Source organism: Vicugna pacos, chromosome 1, assembly GCF_048564905.1.
Source record: "Vicugna pacos chromosome 1, VicPac4, whole genome shotgun sequence".
Taxonomy (NCBI): domain Eukaryota; kingdom Metazoa; phylum Chordata; class Mammalia; order Artiodactyla; family Camelidae; genus Vicugna; species Vicugna pacos.
Window position 1 is genome coordinate 58,366,592 of NC_132987.1, and position 21,355 is coordinate 58,387,946.

A 21,355-nucleotide genomic window follows, 5' to 3' on the forward strand; every position below is an offset into this window, starting at 1 on the left:
CCTTCAAACTAAACATATCCATACTTCAAAGTGATTTTTAGGGTAACTGACTTCCAGATCCCACCCTGTGCTGGGTCCCCATTTCTGGAAACTCTGGTTTGTCTGTGTCTCTCTCAAAGTATGATGCAATCTGACAAGCATAGACTATTATCTTCATCCTTGGATATCATGTCTGTGTCAAAAGTTTTTAGGCATCAATTCCATTGTTGATTTGTACTCGGTGTTTTACTTAGAGTCATGCTTTGCTTTATTAGATGCTTAAGAGAATTTAATAACCTTGTCAGTGGCATTTCCTACTTACTTAAGAAGTTCCAGCTTTCTTACCTTAGTTATGGCATATTGAACAAAGTTTATTTATTTTGCGATGCCGGAGGCTCCGTCCCAGTGCAAATTCATAGAGATGAATTTCAGGGATATATAATTCACAGAGACACTACTTCTCCACAATGATGGAAGTTGATGGCCTAAATAGATGCATTCCAGGAATGTCAGGGATGCTGGCGCTGTCACATTGACCTTTCAGTGTCACTGGTGTAGTAGAGTGGAAAGCGGTGTTGAGAAAGTTGTAAATACAAGGTTTTGGAGTGGCCCTTCATGAACACAAATTCCAGCTTTTGTATTTAGACCTCCATGGCTTTAAACATATTCTAAACCTAGTTTCCCCATGATTTAATTTTGGATAATTCTTAACTTTGTAAAATGTTTCTAGGATTAGATGGAGTGACCATACAGTGTAATTGTTAAAAATATGAGCTTTAAGATCAGAAAAAATTGGTTTAAATCTTGGCGTTACCACTAACTAGTTTATTGATTTTAGCTAAATTTTGATTTCTCCTTTGGTAAAGAAGGGTAATAATCATTTCTCCTTCACTGTATAGAATTGAAGATTTAACAATAATGCTGTCACATGGTAAGTTCTCAATTAATTATGTTGATTATTACAATGACTGTTAAAAAAAAACCTATAGTAAGTACCTGTCTCATAGAAGGTAATCAAAAATGGTTATTCTTAATACACAGTGTCCACCCCTATTTTCCTATAACTGTACCATAAAACAAATAGTTTCTGATCAACATGAGAGACAAACATACTTGATATGATAATTGGTAGAAAAGTTTCCAGAGTATCATGGGCTCCATTAGGAAAAGAAACACTACAAAAATGATTCAAACAAGAGCTAAACAAGGGTTGAGTTCCTCAGAGAATAGTATGGAGTTATTTGCATTTCAATTTTGCCTTCCCTATTAGAATAAAGGTTCTTAGAGAGCAGGACCACGACTTCCAGACACAGCAGAATTCTTTGCACATCAAAGGGGAAAAGTAAATACAATTCTGCATTTGGTGTTAATTGTAGCTGGTGGTGTATAATGGTGTTAATAACAGTTGCCCCATTACCTAAGAATACTCCAGTATCAACAAGAAAACAATTATTACAGCAGTAATATAAATTATAAACAGATTTGTAAATTTTGAAGTGCTATTTGTTGATAGGCTGTAATTACCATATTAGTACACCACTGTAGGCAAGTGATTTTCTCCAGGAGGTCCCGGAATCTGTGTGTGTGTATAAGTGTGTGTGTGATGAAACTGAGGAAATACATGGCAATTGGTCTTCTGCTGTGGCTTCCAGCGTTCCCTGCTTTTTCATGTTCTTAAACTGATCAAGTCTGTGATTTGAACTGTTAGAATTCAGCAGATAGAATGCTGTAGTTAATGGAACCAGCAGGGTATGATCTTAATAAGGGAAGATTGTAAAGGGTGGAGGTATCAAATGGCCAGGGCATTCCATCAGGGTCAGCAAATGCTGTGGCTGTAAAAGTTCTTGAAATAAGGCCAACAAGCCTAGTTGAGGCTCTAGCCCTATAAAATAAAGGTGAAAACTAAGCTCTTTGGCTCCAAGTTCCTCTGTAAACCTCCAGTCTGTTGTAAAATCCCCTACCACAGCAACTACATAAAGGCAACTTGCCCTGTATGTGGAATATATCAGAAATCAATGCAAATCGGAGTAACATGAGGAGTCCTATGGAATCCAGAAGCAGAAATCAGTCTTCTGATTGGGAGATTAGAATATGGAAATATAACCTTCAGGGGTTCACTTCAGGATAAATACCAGGGAAAATAGGAGGAGGCTTGTGGGCACAGGTCTCATTTCTCTGAATTCCATCATTGCAGGGATGATTTATACAGATGAAAAATGCAGTGGAAAAGGTAGGGCTTAGCCAAGAGACATGCTTGCATCTTATTTCTGTAGGGTGAGTACTTTAAAATCCGTTCTCACATCTACAAAATTGGGATGATAATAAAAACAATGTTGCCAGAAAAAATAAATGGAAAGGAGTCATTGAAATGTTGTCATACTGCAAAACAAGCAGAAAAATATATAAGGAAGAAGACTTGTGCTTCTGTTTAGTATATAGGAAGGTTAAAGACAATGTCACTTTGACAAAATTATGCAAAACTTTGAACCTTTTTTGATCCCTTCTGGGAGCTGAGGTCAATAGACAACCAAGGATAATAAATTTCAAATGGTCGCAGTTTCTTTGAGGGGAGAGAGGGCACACAAATTGTTTCACCTTTGGTAGGGCACTTTAAGACGAGGAAGCCAACATAAAAGTGGTTAAGAACTAAACAACAGGTGACATTTTAACAAATTTTTAAAATAGGTGTGTAGGCTGCATGAGAGTTTAGAGTTCCCAGAAGCCCAAGATGTAAGTGAAATCGTCATTCATATGCTAGGCCTTTAGTATGCTAAAATTAAGCTCCTTTTTTTCAATGGAGGTACTGGGGATTGAACCCAGGACCTCATGCATGCTAAGCATATGCTCTACCACTAAGCTACACAGAAACCCCTGGCAGTATGCTAAAATTAAACACACACACACACAAACACACAATATGAGAGACTGGAATAAGAATGGAAACAGTAAACGAATTTGCAGCTAGATCAATAGAAACTATTTCAACTGAATTACAGGAAGAAAAGATATTTTAAAAAATCAGACCTTCCAAGAGGTGTGGGACAATATCAAATGATTATGTAGTTAGAATAACAGAAGGAAAAAAAAGAGAATAAGACAAAAAAATTGGAAGAGATAATAGCCATTTTTTCCTGAAATTAATGAAAGAAAACAACCAAGAAACTCAGAAACCCTCAAGATAAATATAAAGAAAAAATACAGCTAAGTACATCTCAGACAAACAGGTGATAGCAGATGTCCCATCAGACACTACGCAATGCAAAAGAAAATAGAACATTAACTTTAAAACATCAAAAGAAGAAAAGCTATCACCGCGTTATTCTATCATGAGCAATAATAAAATTTTTAAATGAAGATGAATTAAGCAGTTTCTTTTACAAAAACATTGTAAGAAATGTTAAAGTTCTCCAAACAAAAGGAAAACAGTGCTACTTGGAAATATGAATGTACACACACACACACACGCACACACACACACAAAGAGCAATATCAGCCACAGTACATGTAGGTAAATATAAGTGTTTTAGGGATTTAATCACTAAAGATTATTAACAGTGTAAAGCAAAACTAGAAAAATGAATTGGATTTATAACAGGGAAAATTAAAATTTGTGACAATAATACTCCAAAGGATAAGAGGTATAAAATGGAACTATACTATTGAAAGACTGTTACATTCTATGTGAAGCAGAAAAATGATTTGAAGGAAGGCTGTGACAATATAATGATGCATTCTGTAAGCCTATAGCAAAAACTTAAAAATAAAACAGAGGTATAAATAATAATCTAAAATAAAGCAGAATGAGAGGAAATAGGGAACAAAGAACAGATGAAATTTTAAAAATTTTTTTAAGAATTTTTTATTTATTTCTTTTTGCTTAAGATATTTTTGGGAGGGTAGTAATTAGGTTTATTAATTTATTTTAATGGAAGTACTGGGGATTGAAACCAGGATCTTGTGCATGCTAAGCATGCACTCTACTACTGAGCTATACCCTCCAGCCTAAAAAAAAAAAGACAATTTTTAAGATGATCACTTAAAAAATAAATTTATGAATGATTATACTACATGCAAATGGTCAAAACACACCAATTACAATTTAGAGATTGTCAGATTGGGAAAAAAAAAACAGAAACCCATTCTACCTTCTCTATAAGAACACATTTTAAATATAATGGTATAGATTGACTAAAAGAAAAAGGATGTGGGGAAAGATACACCATGCCAACAATAATCAAAAGAAAGCTATATGAACATATTAATATCAGACAAGGTAAACTTCAAAACAAAGAATTTTAGGGGTAAAAAGGTAAATTACATAATGATAAAGAAGCTATGCACCTAATAAAGTGCTCAAGCATTCATAAAGCAAAAGCCAAAAGGACTGAAAACAGAAGTAAAGAAATTTCAAAATGTACTTAAAGACATCAGAATGCCTTTTGCAGTAATTGAAATAACAAGCAGACAAAAATCATTAAAAATATAGACTCGAACATTATCAGTCAACTTAACTTAGCTGAGATTTAAAGAACACTCCACTCAATAATAATAGAATGCACATTCTTTGTAAAGTCCACATGAAACTTCACCAAAGTAGACAACTACATTCTTGGCCATAAAATAAATCTTGACAAATTTCAAAGAATTGAAATAACACAGAGTATGTGTCCTGAATATGAAACAATTAAATTAGGAATCAGTAACAGAAAAATATATGGAAAATCACCAGTATTTGGAAGTTAAATGACAAATATCTAAATAACCAATAGTCACAATTTTAAAGAAAATTAGAAAGCAACCCTAATTAAATAAAACATGAAAACAGAGCATATTAAAATGTATAAAATACAGCTAGAGCAGTGCTCAGAGGAAAATTTATAGTACTAAATGTCTGTATTAGGAGAAAAGAAGTGAATATAACCAATAATCTAAGCATCCACATTAAGAAAATTTTAAAAGATGAGCAAATTAAACCCAAATCAGAAAAACAGAAAGAAAAAAATAGCCAAAATCAGTGAAATAAAAGGATAAAAATGCCTCTTAAAGAAGATAAATAAAATGGATAAAATTCTAGAATGACTGATCAAGAAAAAAGACTGAAGAAAAAGAATACCAGAATTGAGAATAAAATAGAGGACATCACCACAGACCGTACAAATAACAAAAATACAATAATATGAATAACTTTAATTTAATAATTTAATGCAATGGACTTTTGATGTGAAAGATGTAAACTGTGAGACTACACTCAGGAAAACTATATAAAATGATTAGCCCTACGTCTATTAAAGAATTTGACATTTTAGTTAAAAACCTGCCCACAAAAGGCAACTAATGCCACAGATGACTTCACTCAAATTCTACCAAACATTTCAGGGGAAAATAACTCAAATTCCATACAAACTCCTCCAGAACATAGATAAGGATTGTTGTGGGCTGAATGTTTGTCCCCCCAAATTCACATGTTGATATCCTAACTCCCAATGTGATAGCATCAGGAGGCGGGGGCTTTGAGAGGTGATTAGATAATGAAAGTGGAACCCTCAGGGATGGAATCACTGCCCTTTTAAAAGAGACCCCAGGGAACTCTGCCACACTCCCTGTCATGTGAGGACACATTGAGAAGTTCATCATCTATGAACCGGGGAGCCCCCGTTAGACACCAAATCTGCAGATGCTTTGACCTCCACTTCCCAGCTTCCAGAGCATGAGAAAACAATGCTGGTTAAGCCTCCCAGTCGATGGTATTTTTGTTACAGCAGCCTGAAAGGACTAAGACGGGGGTGTGACTCTTCTCAATCAGTCTATGAGCCACCACAACCCTGATCCAAAAGCTGACAAATATATTTTAAGGAAGTGAAAGGCCTATATCCTTCATGAATAAAGATCCATAAAAAATATTAGTACTCCAAATCCAGCGATGTAGAAAAAGGACAATACATCATGATCGAGTGGAGTTTATCTCAGAAAACATGGTTATAATTGATTTTCAGAAAACTAATAACAGAGGAAACTTCTTCAACCTGATAAAGGGCAACTAAAAAAAACCTTACATCAACATGCGTAATGGTGAAAAAATGAATGACTTTTTCACCCCAAAATCAGGAACAAGTCAGGGATATTCACTCTCCACTTCTATTCAATATTGCACTGAAGGAGCTGGCTGAGACTAGACAATTATAAAGATATAAGAGACATACAGAATGAAACAGAAGATGCAAAGCAGTTTTTCTTCCCAAACAAACAAAAGGATTTTATACACATAGAAAATCCTGTTTAATCTACAAAAAAACCACTAGAACCAATAAATAAGCTTACCAAGATCACAGAATGAAAGATCAAGACACAATAATGAATTGTATTTTTGTAAACTAGGAATGTTCACCTGAAAATTGAAATTTTAAAAACTACATTTATAACAGCATCAAAAAATTAAATAATTAGTGATACATTAACAAAATGTGTACAAAATTGGTATGCTTTTGAAATTTAAAAACATTGTAAAGAGAAGTGGAAGACCTAAATAAAAGAGAAACATACTGTGTTCACATATCAGAGTACTTTAAAATGTCAGTTTTCCTAATAACATCCCAGCTAAGCTCTTTTGTATACATTGATAAGCTGATCTTATAATTTGTAGGGAAAAGTAAAGGACCAAGAATAGCCGAAAGAATTTTGAAAACCTCTACAGAAGGAAACAGAAGAAAAATTTTTGCAAACCCGAGTGAGGAAATGACTTCCTAGGGCACATAAAGCATGCTCTGTTTTTTGGCTAATTGTACTTCATCAAAATTATAAATGCCTGCTCTGTGAAACAAACTGCTATGAGAACAAAAAGACAAGCTACAGAATGGGAAAAAATGCAAAACACAAATCCAATAAAAAGTCTTGTATCTAGAGTATATAAAGAATTCTCATGACTGAATACTGAGCAAAAGATTTGAACAGACCCATCACCAAAGAAGACATACAAAGGAGCAGTAATGAAAAGATTCTCAGCATCATTAGTCATTAGGGAGATACAAATTAAACACAGTGAGATACCAGTACACATTTATTAGAATTGCTGAATTTTTGGAAATGGCAATGAATGTCAAATGCTAACAAAGATTCTGAACATCTAGAAATCTCATTCATTTCTGGTGGGACTGCAAAACGGGAGAGCCACTTTAGAAATCAGTTTGGCTATTTCCTACTAAGTGAAACATGCACTTACCACGTGATCTAGGAATTCCACTTCTATGTATTTGCCCAGGTGACAGGAAAACACATATCCACTCAAAGACCCCTATATTAATGTTTATGGACGCTTTATTCACAATCACTAAAAACTGGGAACAATTCAAATTTTCACCAACTGTTGAGTGAATAAGCAATTTGTGGCACATCTATCCAATAGAACACTCTTATTATCAACAAGAAACCAAGTACTGATACATTTAGCAACATGGTTAAATCTCAGAAGCATTACTCTAAGTGAAAGAAGCCAGACACCAAAGAGTACATACTGTATAATTTCCTACAGCCTTCTGGAAAAGGCAAAATTATAGGGACAGAAATCAGATTGGTGGTTACCAGGACCTGAGGGTAGGGTAGAGGATTGACTGTAAAGGGCAGGAGGGAAATTTGGGAGTGAGGATTGTAGACATGGTCTTTATCGTGATGGCAGTGGAGGCTACATACTGTCCACATTTGTCAAAACTCATCAAACTGTGCACTTTAAAAGGGTGTTTTTTTGTATATAAATTACACCTCAATAAACCTGACTTGATAACAAAGAATCTCATTTATATGTCTCTTAGCACAGTTTTGAGGTTAAACAATGAGCTGGGTCCTTTATCACTTGGGTTTGACCAAAGATAAACACAACAGGAGATTGTATCCGGGAAGCAGAGTGAGATCTCTGTTTATTTCATAAATTAGGTCACTCTTGCCTAGCTGTGTCCCTTGATGAAAGGTCACACCTCTGCCAGGGAACTTTCTCCACCCAGATCCAGGTCCCCGTAATCACCTTTAACCCTTCAGGCTTAAGAATGCCTGGCTATTCTTGGGGATTCAGTGTTCTGCATTATCCTTCCTGATTCCTCTATACCCTGCCCACATTAAATTCTTCTCAAAGTACTCAATTTGAATGTGCCATCTTTTTCCTGCCAGAATCCTGATACTGAGAGTGAGGCTCAACTCCTGGTCTCATTCCTCTTAAGCTGTGAGCACTTGGGCTATCCCCTTCACGTATTTGAGCTTCAGTTTTCTACCCTGTTATATGTAAATAATAATACCCCTTAGCAAGATTGTTATGAGAATTAAATAATGATACAAATTTTCAGTCATATTTTCTCCCTTTCTCATTTTAGATTCTCCATCTATCACTGGGTGTTCCTCTTCTCTTCCTATTTCTTCATATGCTTTTACCTCTACTTTAAAGTAACAGAATTTCTCTATCATGTGTCAATGCATAAGTAATTTACGTAGGGGTATATAATGTGCAGAAGCCTGTAAAATGGCTTAAATGTACCATGGTTTTATTCCTAGAATAAACTGTTGCTATTTCTACTGCTACAGAACAGTTAAGTCAAACCTTTGAATTAGGTCAACAAAATCCACAAATAGGGTGGAATCTTTGGACTGTCTAAGCAGGGACAGATCTGGAATAAATCAGCCACAGATATCACTTGCCAGCATGCTAAGGGTTGCGTTTCAAATAAGAGTAGAAGGTACGTCAAGAAGATTGGCTTCTAGTAGCATTATAATGTGTCCACTAAGTCTATATTGAGAGTTTTCCATCATGTGGATTCAAGCTAACATAATCATTTTATGGCAGTAATGTCTAAACAAGGATCCACAATTAGGCTGTATTTTTATCTTGACTTGTGAACTGTCACTGCCAACTACTCAAATTTCAAGCTTGTTGAGACATATGTTATCCCTGGAAACTCTTCATAAAAATGAAGCATTTTACTGTCCCACCAATTCAGTGTGCTCTCGTCAGTTCTCCATCTAGATCTAAATTAACCATGTAATAGTTCCTACAGTAGTGAGCAGTATTTTAAATGGCTTTTAAAGCAAAACCAAAAAGAGAAAATGTATTTCTATTCATGTAAAAACATAATCTGACTTGGGTTCTCTTTTCCAGCTTTTTAAATAGTGAGACAGAATGAAGTCGTGGGAAAAAGACTGGATATGGAATTAGGAAGGTCTGTATTTGAAATCTGGCTCTGCTGCTACTTCCTAGCTGTGTGATCTTACAAAGTTACCTAACTTATCTAGCCTCAGTTTCCTTATCTATCAAATGGGGATCCAACGGTGAATTAAATGAGCTAAAAATGACCTGACAATATAACGACCTTTTGGACTTAATAACTTATTTTTTAAAATTCATGTCTGTAATGTTGCAAATGTGATTAGTAGGAAATGGGAATGAAAGAAACTTTCAGACAGAGGCAGGAATATTTTGGTTAAAAGGAAATTAAAGTACCAGAGAACAAGAGCAAGATAAAAATGATTACAACGTCTGCATTTGTAGTCCACATGCCGCAGTTCAGTATTTATAGGTTTCTTAGTGACAGCCTTCCCAGTATAGCAACGTTAATTGCAAAGTAGCTGTCAGTTTCACCGACAAGCTTGTGCACCTGACTTAGGGTGAAACTATTCACCGTTTCCATACATGATCATTTAATTTAAAGGTCGAAAGTATCCACCAATAAATCAGTTTGGGTTTCTGATTTTGTCTTCCTAAATCTTACTTTGAAATACCCTAGTGACTTATTTTTAAAACAAATCTTAGTGCATCCTATTTCCCAAATGTGATTTGTAATTATCAAAGTTGGACTAAAACCTCAGGAAGGGGTGATAGGTCTAAGGCTGAACACTATAATAAATGTGTACTTAAATTTTCCACAGCTCATTCTCCCATTGATACTTAAATGCCATGATCCAAAGCAATAGATAGAGAGGACAAGAGAGAGACAGGGACTGGGAGAGAGAGAAAAAAAGAATGAAAGAGAGAAAAAAAGAATGAGAGAGAGAGATTGACGAGAAGCTTGGGAAAATATTCAGTGGAAAATCTGTAGAAATGATGTAAGAGAAAGCAGAGGCAGGGATTGGAGTAAGGGGTGTATAACTGAGACTATAAAAACTCAGAGAGAAAACTCACCATCAGAGCTGAGTTTGGGAGAAACTGCACAGAGAGGACTCTAAAGTTAGAATCTCCTGACTTTTCACAAGGTAAGTTATTTAAAAGCTGATAAAGATTTAGGCTTTTTTATTTTCCTTTTAATTTTTGAAAAAAAATTTTTTCACATACTTGTTAGATGTCTTGATTATACCTTGATTTTGTTAAAATTAGAGTCTTTTTTGGTACTATTTTCCTCTCTGAAAATGAGTAAAAACTCTAAGATATATTTGTAATGCAGAGTGGAGATAATTGCTTGCTCAGGCATTTTATATTTATTACATTATTTTTGTTTTATTTTCTGTTTCAAAACAAAGAGAAAGGGAACGCAGGATAATGATTCTATATGTATGTTAGATGTATTAATTTTGCTTTCATCAAATATGTCCAGTGTTAGGAAATTCTTAAATGTACAAAGTGGTCTAATTTTTTAAATGCAGGTAGAAAAGAAAGGTTTTCTCTTATCTTGATTTCTGTCAATATTGGAACTTAAGAAACATCCTTAAATTAATCAAATTCTAAATTCCATCTTCTACCTTCTTCAAACCCACACTCTGTTTTTCTTCATATAAAACTCAAATAGGCAAGTGTGATATTGCTAACATAGGTTAGACTCAGATCATGTCTCTTCTTCAGTATTTAAAGTGTTCTTGCTATTAAGTTAGTGAATTAAGAGTTAATCTCAAATACACATCTGAGTTCTGTTTAAGAAGAAATTTAAAATTTTGTTTTAGGTTTTGATAGGCAGAAGCTGTGTATACTCAATAAATTCAGTCTAGCAATACCAAATATTGCTCCTTTGAATCAGAATCTCTAGGACAGGAATGTGAATACTGTTTGTTTATAAGTTACCTTCCTAGAAATTAGATAATTTTAACAGTGACTTATGATGATGTTAATGCCCACATAAGCTATAGAATTGACAGGACTGTGTTTAATGGTCTCCCCACAAACCTCAGGCACGTCTTGTGTCTTCTCTTTGGTACTACGCTTCAGAACCCCTGTAGAATTTTTCTAGGGAGAGCCTCCTGTAGATATGAATTCATCTTCTCTTTCTAAGTGAATTGCACTGTGGCTTCATTCAATAAGATATTTAAGGTGGACATTTGCCTTCTCCCTGTTATTTTTCAGGGTTTTAAACTGATTTTTGCACAATGAATCATGGGCAATAAAGAAGCAGATATGTTCAGCAAATTAGGTTTGGAGATCTCAGGGCTATAATTTTAACCTCTTATTCAAATACTGTAAATGATTTGAACATCTGTTTAATAAAATTAGATTAATTGAGTTTGTCTCCAAGGAACAGAACTTAAAGTAAGCAGTCCCAAAATATTACCCCAACTCCATCACTAAGTAGTCGTGCAGCTTCAGGCAGGCTTAAGCATAGAGTAGGACTCAACAATATTTTGCTGTTATTGAAAAAGATGAAAGAACTTTAAAGTGCCAGGGATGCCGAATGCAGCACTGACCTGGTGACCTGGCAGCTCCCACGTCAGTGTTCCCTGAATTAGAGAATGAAGACTGAGTATCACGGAATCTTGAGGCTAATCTTCAAACATCATCTAGTTTAATCTCCTTGCCAATGTTTCATCCACTGTGACCTCTACCCACCAGACAAGTTTTGCTTAGGTTCAATGCTGTCATTGGAGGAACACAGCTTTGGAGTCAGACTTCTAATCCCAGTCTTGACTTCAGTAGCGTTTGCTCAGCCTCCTAAGGGCTTCCTCTCCCCTCAGTAAATCTGGGGTCCATGTGGATACAAAAGGTGAGCCACAAGTTCCCTCCCAGCCCTGGGCACCTCTCTACACAGGCCAACTCCCATGTGTCTGAAGATTAGAGCTATTTTTAGCTGAGCCCTCCTTCTCCTTTCTCCAAATAATTCTCAGCACCTCTCTGGAGCAACGGTTAGCATCACCTGCCAGTAACTGCTGGTGCCTTGGTTGGCTTGTACTGGCTGTTGCCGCTCTCCCTTATCAATGCCTCAGTACTCAAGCCTCAGAACAAAGCACCCTCTCCGTCCAGGAACAACTCCTCTGCCATGCCTCCTCCTGCCCCCTCCTCCTCTCCATCCATGTTATATCTCCCCTTCATCTCCTCTCCCCTGGGCAAGTTAGTTACCTCTGAGTCTGACTTTCTCCATCTACTGACAATGGGTAAATTCCCCAATTTCTAATGAGCGTCCCCTTTCTTTCTAAAATTCTATAACACAGAAGAGTTTATACACGTGAAAAATGCACTTTCAAAATATCACTTGGGCTCCTCCTGCTAATTTGACTACTGACCCACCAAGTGATGGCTTTCCATGGACCTCCCCGTGGCTTCCCGGTGGTCCCACTTTGGTGGTTGCATTTCCTTGCAAACTCTTGACTTGTCCATTCACTCCAGGGCTCCAAGAGGATTGGAAAGTGACATTTTCTCTTCCTCTACCTCCTCCACTGCCCAATCGTCTCCAGCTGCTCCCATGCTTATATAAAGTCTAGTTCCTATAACAAGGTCCTTAATTCCCATAACGCCTATGGTGCCTCTTCTTCCATGACACAGCCTGACGATGCTATACTGCCAATATTGAAAAACCCTGTGAAGGCCATGACTCTAACAACACAGTGATTTTTTTAAATGAAATTAATAGAGATACCTTGTGAACTATAAAACAAAATATATATCATATAAAATTATATTAAAATTCATCTAAAAATTTACTTTTGTTGATTTAATTAGAGCTTGAAAATAATTACATTTTAAGTATAACTGAGATATCTTCCCTTTGTTCTCTTCTCATTATGGTATCCTTTAGAGTTGTATGTATTAATGATAATGTAACGTTAAATGTCAGAATGATTGCCACTTATAACTCTTTTTAACAATATTTCCTTTCACCCAATCAGTATTACCTTCTTTATTATATTTCCTATCACTCTGCTATAATTCTAGATTCCAAGGACTAATTTTATTCCTTAAAAGAACAAGGATAAAATTTTTTTCATAAAAATTAAAAAGCAGAAAGACATATTTTGAAAATTTGCCATTTTTAGAAGACAATATCAGGATAATAACTATTGTTTTTTGAGTAACCACTTGGTGCTAGTCCCTTTATCCGTATTATTTCTAATCCTTACGATAAATCTACAAAGTAAGTCTTTGCCCCATTTTCCTGATGAAGACACAAAGACAAAGGGGCTAAGTAACATTTCCAGTCAGGAGACATATCCAGGTCTGTGTAACTGAAGACAAACCAGTCTCTTTCCACTCACTGCTTTTGTTGTCCTAGGAAGTATGCATGCAAGACCAGGAGTCAGGGGACGAGCGTTCTAAAGTAGCCCGGGTTGTGTCAGTTCATCTATTAAAAAAAATAGATTATAAGATTTTCCATACAGATTGAACATGACTGTTGTGAAGATGAAAGGAGATAGATGGATTTCAAAATAATAAAGTACTACGCAAATGTTTTTCAAAAAAAGGTATTTATAACAATTGTACTTGAAGGAAATATATTTGAACAATTGTACTTGAAGGAAGAGTCCGCTCTTGCAGGAGGAGATCCTTGGCTGGGCAGGGCAAGCGGTTGAAAAGCTTCCACCTCCATCAGGCTGTGAGCAACTAGCTGACCAGGAGCGTGTGTTTTCATGTTTATATTCCTAGTGCCTGATATACAGTGCATACCTTGCACTCAACATCTTGTTGTTGAGGATTATAAAATTTATATTTTGCGCTCTTCACTTATATTTTAGATTACTTTTTGTTGATTATATTGGCTAGTTTAATGTAATTAAAATGTAATCTAATAATTATTAATATTATATGTGGGGTAAATGGTGAAGGAGGTGTCAATATTCCACATTATCCTGATTCCTATATATGCCATAGGTAACTGCGTCTATCATTTGGATATCAAAGGGTATCAACTTTGCCCTTTGAAAGCTTTTTTATACCACATAAAAATGGCTTAGGTGTCAAATGCCCAAGTAGCTTGTTTATGTGCAACTCTACCAGCTTTTCCTTATCTATGGTCTTCAAGATTCTTGTTTCCACCATTACTAATTATTCGAATTAAACAATAAATTTGCTTATCAGAACTGTACAGAATCATACACAAAGTTCTCTTCTATTCTTAGAAGACATAGTTTCATATGACAAAACATAATAATTCAGGGATCTAAGTGCAAATTAATATTTGACAAGGAGAAATCTTAAACTATACTGGGATAATTATTAGGGAATATTGATGCATGTTCCTTTCATTAGAATGAGAATCTGTGATGTGAAACATTAATGGACATACCAGGATTCTGGCATGAACTTCAACACATATTACCGTGGCTTTAAAACCTGGACAAATCTCTTCACATCTCTAAGCCTCAGTTTCTATATCAATAAAACTGAGACATGAATAACTGTCCCACCACATTTCTGTTTACCTACCACATAAAGCTGTTTCATTCATTCATTCAACAAATGATGTTGACTCTATGCCAAGCATTCTGTTGGGTGCTGAGATACAATGGTGATGACATGGTTCTGACCCTCAAGGAGTTTACAGTAACAACTAAACACTTTGTTAAACACACATACATGGACTTTTTAATAATGAGATCTTCCTTTAAAGTATCATGGTAGGTTTCTGCCTTCTTAAATGTTTACAAGAAAAATATTAGTAGTATGATTGAAAATTCCAAATAGAAAAAAAAATGGAGATATTTAACCACAGAATTTTATGATTTTGGAAGGCAATTGTGTCTGAAAAAAAAAATGAAAATGATACTAGATAGAATAAAAATCAGTTAACACATGTATACTAGTAAATTATCATTCTTCCTGATTTGTAGCATTCAGGGAAACTCATTTTAAAATGCAAGTGTCTGCCACATTAAGAACATCTCATCCATAAACATTTTACTTTATAAGCAAATTTGTTTTGGAGATGGGAAAATGTTTTCTACTTCTACAAATAGGTTATACTTGAAGGAGCATGAAACTGAGAGTCTTACAGTGTACACTGTTGCTCCGGCTCTTCCTCTAACTGGCTTTGTGACTTTGGAAAATTTACTACTATGATTGAAGAGCAATGAGAAAGGAGAAATAACACATTCCTGACATTTTAAATGTTTAAAAAACGGAAATGTTAAATGTCTCGGTCTCAGTTTGCACCTTCCCTGCAAAATCATACTCAAAATACAAAGCAAATGCCTATCGCACAATCTACTGAAAATAGCAAATTTCACAGAGAGACTTTTAAGTAAATGGCTCAACACCAGGAGTGTTTCTCAGATGTGTCTTTGTGAGAATGGCATAGATGATACGCATGTCGATGACAGAAGCCACAAATTGTAATTCAGTTGCTCTTGGGTGAAAATCTCTCAACGATTTTAAATTTTACATCTGAGTTCATGAGGATCAGAAACTAACCCCCACTTCCGAAGTTCTAAGTGCCACAGCCACACTTGGTCCTCTTGTTTGTGGAGCCGATGGCACTAAAGACTGTGGAGCTGCAGTGCCAGTAAAGAAGGGACTTCAGCAAGAAAGTGTCTCAAGCACCTGGTTGCTTCTTTCATCAACACCATGTTCAAATGTCACTCATTGAAGTATCAAGATTATCTGTATAATGTCAAACTGTGATGTATCCTCTTGATCTGTAACATGAGCTTTGCTGATTGTCTCTGTGAATGGCTTCCAGTCCCTTAGGTAGTTGCTGAGTATGAGCTTTACTTTCCCCGGACTTGACTTCTAACACCTGCCTTCAGCTCAGTAGTAATCACTTTTATATCATGTAGTTAATCTTTCCACATTACCTTTATAGTTTACAAACTGTTTTCATGCAAGTTCCCATTGAAAAGTTTCACCTATGATCAAATAAGATTAAAAAAGATGCAGTATTTTTTCACAGATAAATGTACATCTTTATTTGCTAATAATATTAAATATAAAATTAAATGTTTCTTTGCTCTTACTTGGCAATAAGGCAAATCCATAATGATTTGTTCTCATTGTAAATTAATTAGTTTTAAATTAACTAAAATTAATTAATTAAAATGTTGTGAACTCATAAAATGAGTTTTATTAGACAATTTTGACAGTTAAAGTATCTTGCTCAAGGTCACCTGGCACAGCAAGGACACATTCTTAACCTTGAAGTCTAATTCTGAGTTTTTCCTCACCATCACAGAAATATTTTTCTGATGCTGAATATCTATTTATTGACTAAAAGAGTTTCATTTTTTAAATTAGTATATCTAAAGATTTTTGAAGAAACAGCATGTGAAAAATATATGTACATATGTATCTGTATAAGTGAAATTGGTGGTGTTTCAGATATCTGAAAATTCTTATTATCAAAAATTCCAATCCCCACTTCTAACAATTCTTGTTTTGAAAGTGTGGAGGAATTGAGTATAGTGACTTAAGCATGCTGAAAAAAAAATCAAGTGAACGCTTGAAAGTCAATAGATATACCATATTTCATCCATTCTGGTGTGACATTTAACATCTCTGAAATTAGAATGAGTCTTACACTTGATAGCACATCATAATTTAACTGGTAGCCCTTTTTCTTTCTTAAAATACATTTTTAAAATGGGATCTCTTACCATAAATGACATCTGAAAATCAAAGATTTAAAGGCTCCTCTTTTCAGCTAGAAATACTAAAAATTCAAGAGGAGCATATTTATGTGAATACCTAGGTGCAAACTCCTATGCATATACTCAGCAAATCTGAGGGACAGCAGAAAGATTTTCCCAGCCAAACCTATACCAACTATTGTCATGACCTATATATAGAATCTGTGCTTTCATCAGAAAAGAGCCAGATTCAGACTTAATGGAAGCTCAAAGCAACTTTAGAGGGCAGGGAGACTAAGCTCATTGTCCTCAGCCTGGAGAGGAAAGGGTTTGCCCCAAATCATTCAGTGAAAGAGCAGTGGAGCCAAGGCAGGGCCTGAGTCTCAGAACCCCTGGATCAGGTCCCTCTCTACCACAACAAGCCACACAGATGGTGTGTTAACCATCGTACCTTTTTTGTGAATTAATTAAATAGTTTTCAATTCAAATTAATTAGTTAGAATGTTGTTAATTCATAAAATGAGTTTCCTTAGACAATTTTGACCATTTAAGCCTCTTGCTTAAGGTCATCTAGCACAGCAAAGTCATTAGCCCTATCCTTCAAGTCTAATTTTAAAATAAAAAATGACAGATACTCTGTTATCTACTATCCTGGAAGCTTTTCTCTGTTATCAAAATGACCTGAGTGATCACAACTTTACGGGGCAGGTAAAGGTACATTGAAGAACTCACTCCTTCTTAACAAATTAACTGGGGGGCCCAGCTGACTCACCACTTGCCTAGGAGACCACCTCCACCTTCAGAGAAAGGAGATTGTGGGAGGGTTGTGTGCAGGCACACGCAGTCATTTCCCCATGTCAGAACTAGGGACCCTTCATATCACGTCCTGTTAAATCTCACTTAAATGTCTGCAATGTCAAAGTAGAAGGAGAAAGTTTTTTTTTAAGTTTAATTACTTTTTAAGTCACTTACCTTTAATTAAGTCTTTATTTTTAATTTCTTTTGAAAATAAGGTGAATAGAGTCTATTTTGAATAATTCCAGTCAAGAACTTAGGATAAATAAGAAATTCCCAAAAATCATCAAGATTCACTTCCAAAACTCAGTCCTCTTGTGAGTTTCTAGTGGTTAGATCTACTATCCCTAAGTCAGACGTTGTTGAAGAGCAGTTTCCTTAGTCACCTGAGTGATTTATTTCTCTTCAACATCAGCCCTCAAAGGCAGAGAGCTTGGATCAGTGATTGCCAATCTCTTCTTTTTCTGCCTCAGCCCACTTAAGAGATTTTTTTTTCCCACAGTAACAATGACTCATTGCAGCACTGATTCTCAATAATGCAAATGTCTTTCTTCATTTTAACAGGCTTCTCATTTAATCCTAGTTTAAATATAATTAAACCAGTTATTTTACTACTGGACTTTTAGAGCATTTAAAACGTCGGTATGCACTGTCGATGTTCTAAAGGAACATACAATATGTAGAGCTGCATCCCACACTTCAGTGACAAACTTCACACCTCCCCACCTTGCTCCCTCCACCACCTCTCCCGCCAGAGATTGGAGGACCCCTTCGGGATATAATGAATTACATGTGAAAAGTCTTTGAAACAGTTTCACTTGGTAGACCAACTGGCTGAAAATGAATGAGTTACACACCTAATCTTCTTATAAGGTGGATGCCATGCCCACTGTCCCTTTTAAACTTCCTCACATCAGAGGAATATTATTCAGAAATTACTCAATAAAAATTATCATTGTACTGAAAAAATTGCAAACACCTTCACTATGGTGTAGTCACACAGTGAATATCCTTTGAGTGTCATTTCTGCGATCTGGAGCGTGCATGGGGCCGAGTAGATTTTTAAGTCACTGGCTATATTTACCCACTATCAACAAAATAGGGAAACAGAGCTGAACGCAGTCTTTTCCTTCCCTCCCTATAATTTCCTCTGTTTCTAATTTTGTAGCAATCAAGTTTCAACTAGTTAATCAAATGTCTTTTGTGTGGCAGGTGCCAGGGTGTTTGTTTTCATTAGTGTACCAACTGCCATATTTAGGAACTTGGCCTTTTGGTTAACTGGCTACAAGCATGGCTTTAAACCATTAAATGTGTGTATTTAAACTCAGCATTTATTTTTACATCTCCCTATCCAAATAATCAGGATGTGGTTATCTGTAAGACGATGCATTATGACTTTTTTCCTATATACACCCAAGCACAAAAATATATGCCTCAGACATAATCATCAATATTATAAACACCCATCATCCTGTACCATTTATAAGACTGCAGAGATGAAGGGAAACCTGGTTAGTAAAATGTGCATAAAAATAGTTGAAGGAAATCCACATGGAAAGGCTTATAAAATTGAGCAATTTCACACTTTGTAACCTGTTTTTAACATGATAAAAAATAAGGAAGGAAAACATGGCAAATTGCAGTTTATCTTTGATTGAATGAGAGAGCTATTTTTTAAAAAAAGATATGCCAGAAATATGAGATCATTTTAAAAACACAGTTATTTTTTTTAATATATCTTCCCTTTTGTGGAGAAAAGTCAGAGACATCAGCAAAATCAGAAGGAAAAAAATATGTTCCAAGGCTGATTTTTTTAAAGGAATAAATAATGCAGTTTAGGGTTGGTATTTTTACCAGATAACTGATACATTTGCTCTTGTTATTTTTCTACTGTCTCAATTTAGGGAAATAATCATGATTAATTGTTTTTTGATACTCACCAAAAAACTCAAATATCAAATATCAAATATCAACTTGTCAGAAAGAGAACACAAAGAATTTCCTGCTCCCTTCCAGAAAGTGTTGAATACAGAGAAGCAGCTAGTGACCAACATTATGTGACTAGATTCCAAAATAGAATAATTGGTGACATAATGAAGAGCTAGTTTAGACTACATTACATGAAAATTAAGATTTTATTTGATAAATAAATAATATAGATAATGCTAAAATATTTTATTGCCATTTTAAGTCTTAGTATGCATGGTTAATAAGATGCTACTCTATCGACATAGAACACTTATTTGTCTGTATTACAGAGGATACATTTATTACTAAAATCTACACTGAGATTTCACAGTAACAATATTTTAAGGAAATGTCATAAAAGAAAACCTTGGGTCACACCAAAGAAAATGTAGTTACTAAAGAAATATTCAGTAACATCTCATAAATGTTCTTTCACTTACACATTATTATAAATACTAAACAGGATGAAAAGGTTATACATGAATCAAGTCAATCCTCTTAAAGCTCTTCTGAGGTGAGAATTACTCCTCACTTTACTAACACGGAAAATGAAGTTCATGTTAAATGACCCACACCCAAGGTCATACAATTACTGAAGCAAAAATGAGTCTCAGATCCAGTTTTTCAGTTTGCTCTTGGCATTCCTTTCTTTTCACGCTCTGCAGATTTCCAAATACTTTTTTTTTTAAGGAAATAAAAGTTTACTGAGACTTCTCATTCAAAAAGGATGGCTTGAGGGAGTGCTAAGTGTCGCGTACTAAATGGGGAAGTCAAGCCCGCTCTGTTGTGGTGGACAGCCCGTGATCTCCTCCCAGCAGAGCGAGGCTTCCCACTGTAACTAGTGGCCAGACTGGCCGCCAGCAGGCCTGGTTCAGATCGTAGATAAGCTTTAGTTGGATATGCAGTGTTTTATTAGTACAAAAATTCCTAAGTGCAGAAATGAGACACCTTTGTACTTACTACACAGAATTGACAAATGTAATCTTTTGACATGTTGGCTTTAAAATATGTGCATAGATAAAACCTGAGTCCCTTATGTTTCTTCCATAATCTTATTTACTTCCCACTCTCCCCAGAAGCAATCATAGTCATGAATCAAGTTCCGTTGGTTTATATTTTAATTATATGCATAGATTTCAAAATAAATGAAATTGCTTTGTGTTATTTCCAATTTAGGTAAATGGTAGCATGCCATATGGATTTTTCTGGAACTTCTTATTTCCCCTCAAATCCGTTTTCTTAAAAATCCATTCATATAAGTACACATAATGTTTAGGTCATTTGTTTGGAGTAGATACACATAAATTTAAATTGCTTGCTCTAAGTCCACAGTATGAATATACGTCAGTTGATAAATCCATTTCTTCTTGAGCAAGGTAATGGATTGATTGGGTTGGTTGGACTGATTCAGTTTTTACTACTATAAGCAATGAGACTGAACTTTCAGATACATGTCTTCTTATAAATTTTGGCCCATTTTTGCTTACTTGTGTGTCTCTTTTTAAAATTTTACTTATCAGAGTTACTTAGATGTTCCAAATGCTAATCTTTCTTTTCTATATCTGTTGAAAATATATTCCACCTGTAACTTGTTTTTGTTGTAATTTATTATATCTTATCATGCAGAATTTTTTGATTTTGATATAATGAAATTTTTAAATGTTTTCTATGAGATCTACCTTTTGAGTCTTGCTCAAGAAATCCTAACATACCGCAAGGACATAAAGATGTTATCCTACTGGATCTGTGGTGTTTTTTGAAATTTTGAATTTAATTACTTTTAAACATGGCACATTTTCTCTTGTTCGCCATAGACCCTACCAGGCCTCAGACTCTCATACCTAGCCAATCTAACACATTTCCCTTAGGTATATGACTTTGTGATCTG

General features: G+C 35.2%; 1 protein-coding gene across 1 annotated transcript in view; it reads left to right on the forward strand.

The window, feature by feature from the left end:
- Positions 1–10,152: 10,152 nt before the first annotated feature.
- The window catches only part of OSTN (osteocrin), a 34,668-nt gene continuing 23,465 nt past the window's right edge, over positions 10,153–21,355 (forward strand). Inside the window, exon 1 of the mRNA XM_006200959.4 lies at positions 10,153–10,203. The gene's annotated coding sequence lies outside the window, so the exon portion shown is untranslated. The remainder of the gene's footprint in view (positions 10,204–21,355) is intronic.